This window comes from Hemitrygon akajei, chromosome 12 (assembly GCF_048418815.1).
Source record: "Hemitrygon akajei chromosome 12, sHemAka1.3, whole genome shotgun sequence".
NCBI classification, from domain to species: Eukaryota; Metazoa; Chordata; class Chondrichthyes; order Myliobatiformes; family Dasyatidae; genus Hemitrygon; species Hemitrygon akajei.
In genome coordinates this window covers 114446679-114450913 of record NC_133135.1, presented here as the reverse complement: position 1 = coordinate 114450913, position 4235 = coordinate 114446679, and the positions used below count along the sequence as shown (strand labels likewise).

The 4235-nt window shown below is 41.8% G+C and overlaps 1 pseudogene; it reads right to left on the bottom strand.

Annotated features, from left to right (window-relative positions):
• Positions 1–323: 323 nt before the first annotated feature.
• LOC140736653 (uncharacterized) lies at positions 324–1594 on the bottom strand (annotated as a pseudogene).
• Between the last annotated feature and the right edge of the window lie 2641 nt (positions 1595–4235).

The following is a 4235-nucleotide window of genomic DNA, read 5'->3' as shown; positions in this document are numbered from 1 at the left end:
TACTGTCAGCTTGTATACACAGCTATAAAAGTACAGTGAGAATTTCACAGTAGTTCCCAATGTAGTCCCGACAGTTCACTTAAAAACGTTGCAGCATAATCTGACCATACTTCTGTCAAACATACTTCTGTACAAAAATTGCTAATTTTTAAGCCTCAATTTTACAGAGAACAATATCTCCAAAATTGCTGTTTAGTAGACTCAGTGCAGAATAATAATGTCTGAGTAAATATTCACAAAGCATCCAAGTATTGTGGCAGAGTTTGACAAAACATTCTAGACATCTGTCTAATCTGTTCTGCAGTTCACACAATGACAGACAATCAGACCTTTTGGTCACTTTCTTTATCTTTATTCTTGTCCTTGCTTTTTTTGGACTTTTTCTTTTTGTGTTTGCGTTTCTGAGTTTTATCAGTCTCTGAGTCAACCCCAAAGTGCTTCTTTTTCTCCTTCTTCTCCTTCTCCTTCTCCTTCTCCTTCTCCTTCTCCTTCTCCTTCTTCTTCTCCTTCTTCTTCTCCTTCTTCTCCTCCTCCTTCTCCTTCTTCTCCTTCTTCTTCTTCTTCTTCTTCTTCTTCTTCCTGTCCTGTGTATCCTCTGAGCTCGCACTACTGCTGTGACTGTGTCTGACTTTCACTAGGGCTGTAGCTGTGACTACAACTAGGGCTAGGGCAGCTTAGGGTGTGACTTATAGTTCCACTGTTCCTGGATGCTGCAGACACAGCCATGACCTCCTTTGGTTCATCTGTGATCTCTTTTCTGTCATTTCCATCATTTAGCTCAGCTTTAGTTTTGCTGTCACTTTCACTGTAATCAGGTTCAAAGGCAGCCTCGTCTGTTTCCCTGGCTACATCCAGGGAATGGCGCAATAATTGGGATGAACAACTAAGGGAACCTGGAAGTCTGGAGCAGTTGTCATCTTTCTTACACAGGCTCAAAGAAAGTTCCTGCTCTTTCTTTACAGCTGATCCTTCAGTCTGATGAGGCACCTTATTCCCACTTACTTGACTGTCCTTATTGCTTCTGGTTTCAAAAATGTGTTTCTCCTTGCCTCGGCTAAAAGGGATTGATCTTGCCTCTTCACTGCCACTTATGCACTCTGACCCACTTCTGTGGTTCGTCTCTGATTTCTTATCATTCTCTGCATTCTGATTGATTTTCCTGGGCTCAGTACTGCCTCTTCTGCTCTCTGTATGTTGTTCTCTTCTCTTTTGACCACATGTCAGTTCTTCACACTTACTGGGGAAGACTCACCTTCTTGTATCTCAACTTCATTCTTCTCTCTGCTTGTTGGTTGAGCCATGCCTGTGTTGCCATCCATCTTAATGTCAACATCAGCAAGCAGGTCTTTGTTTCAGGCACCTAGGCTACCTGGCTCCAGTTCTTCAGTCTGGTGCTCTTTTGAAGGTGGATTCTTTCCACTTGCAGCCTCAATCACTCTCAGTAACCGTTGGCTTGTCTAGATGAATGGCTGCTTTCTTCTTCTCCAAAATCTCTCTGCCTGACACTATCTTCCTTATCTTCAGTACTTGCAGATTTTTCATTCAGCACATAGCTTTTACCTGGGGATTTAGCCTCCTGCTGAGCTTCTTCCATGTTAGGCTCTTTAGTAGTTATTGGAACTCTGTCTACAAAAACAGCATCTTTCTCAGTTTGCTTTGCTGGGTTGGCAGGCTTTACGCCTTGCCCAGAACTGTTAGGTTTCCCAGCATTTAGTGCAGCTGCTGCCTTTCCTTCATCTTCATCAATCTCACAATCTGCTTTTTCCTACTGGGACTGAGGGACTTGGACAATGACAATCTCATCTTCAGCTGGGGGCCTGATATCACTGTTGTACTCTTCCATGGTCTTTATCACGGTTTTCTTTGCATCCTGCTTCTCCTCAGCTCTCCTAATGGGGCTCCCTCCAGCATAACTGGTGCTGTGACTGAAAAAATAAGAGGATGATTACACTTTTACTGTCAACACCAGATCCTATTACTTCAATAGCTACAATTTCCACATGTAGGCTCACCCAGTTCAAAAGAGATGCATACACCAACAAACTGACCAACATGCCAATTGTATAGAGACCTGGGTAACAGCTGGTCTTCTCAGTCAGTTAAAATGCATTTACAACATGCTCATATATCTTCAATAAAGCATCATCAACACTGAGAATTTGGTGTACCCATCACTTTCCTGAGCAACGCCACCAAGTATTCAGTATTGTGCTTTGATTAAATTTATGATTAATTGCAATCTTAAAGGTCAATGGCACAGGTTTGCAAAGGGGAAGTAGTGACAACTGAATATACAGTTTGTGTGCAACACTGGAAGATACAGTGCAGCACTTTTGCATTGAAAATTACTTTTCAGAGCAAATCCAGTATCAGCAAAGTTACATGCTTAATAGTAATCAACCATAACTAAAAGATTTGCCCTGCTTAGCTCCCAAGAACCCAGATCACCTGTTATCAACAAATATAAATAAGTTAAGTGCTAACCTTGTATGATCTACCAGGACGGAACCAGCGGTCTCACTGCCCATCACTCTCCTCCTCGCCTTGTTTTTCACTTTGTCTGATTTGGATTTTCCACCATTTAATTCCAGTAACTCGGAAACCTCCTCCTAAGCAGCTGAGGATTCCCCACTCACAATCTTTTTGCCCCTCTCCTATTTATTTTAATCTTCTTCACTGGCAAATTTGTTGCAGTGGCTTTCTCATTCTCACAAGATAATTCTACAAGACTTCCTGTTGTTTTCTCGGTAGCAGATGTGGACTTCAGTTTTGTTGAAGCTTTTGCTGCCTCCTGCATTTCCACTTTTGATGATTTAGTTGGAGGTGTTCCAAGCTCTCTGTCAGTCACCTTTCCATCATTTTTCTGCTTATGCTTGTCAGTTTTTGCTTCTGCCTTACCTGGCTTATCATCTGCTTTGACTGTTTTCTTTTAAAACAGTCCATTTTTTAGCTGCAGCTTCCTTAGCAGAAAGAACTTTTCACTTTGTAGCAGGATTTGGATTTTCACATCTTTAACTTTGGGAGGACATTCCTCCCTATTTTTCTTAATGCTGGGCTCATTGTGAGGTGATTTCTCCTCTTTTTCCAGAGGCTTCTCTTGGGGAGCTTTTATGGTTTTCCCAGAGGATTCCTTTGTCATCATGCTACTCCCTGCCCTCCGCTTCATCTTTTCCACTTTTGGTTTTGATTTTTCTTTCCTCTCTTAGTCAGACGGAGTTTTTTAAGCAACCGAATCTCCTTCCATGGGCTCATCTCTCACAGGTGTGGCATCATCTCTGCAGGGAGGCAGAAACAAAGAAGACCCTTTGCTGTCATCACCAGTAGTCTCTACAGCTTTTTCTCTATCTCGACAAGACATCAGGTTACTGACTGACTCAGTTTCATCTTTTTCCCTCCTCCTGTGTTTTTTGTGTTTCACACTTTTTGAGTCAGGGCGAAGATTTACTGTTGTTTCCTTTACTTTTGACCCTCTCAGTTCCTTTCCAGAGTGACCTACTCCATAAGAGTTCTTTTCTGGATAATAGTTTGCACTTCTCAAATTACACCCTCGTTGTAACTGTTCCATTGCATATTCATCTCTGTGACTCTGGACATGAGGTGAATGATCACACTTGATGCCATGTAGGACAAAACACTCAGGAGAGAAATGGTTCTTACTTGTAAGAGAACGAGGTCGTGGTTGATGGCCACCATTCTACCCTTCATAATATTCATACAATGCTCTGCATCACCTCTCCCAATCTCTGTACCACTCCCTTTCGAAAGAGTCTTTAATATCACAAAGTCTATCATAAAGTTCTCAGTAGTCAAATGGTGGTAATGGTTCCCTGTAACAATCATAATAATCAATATCATTTTCACTCTGAGGGATACTTCTTTTGTAAGGAGAATGGGACTTGTAGTTTGGAGATTGGGATCGGGAGCGATATCATCTATAAGATGATGAACTGAATCTATGAAATCCACAAGACCTGGATCATGATTGATAGCCTCTATTCTACCCACTGCCTCATCGAAATGAAGGTGACCTCGAATAGGAACGACTTGGGGATCAACTGACTGATAGAGAATATGATTGTGAGGAATGAGATCTCGATTTGGAATATGAGTAAGAGTTGCCACTGAATGATGATCCACTACATGAACGTGATCGGGACCTGAGCAGGAAGTGAGGAAAGGTGAAGTTTGAGATGCTGTAGTTCCAACGAAACACAAGTATTAACATATTAACAATG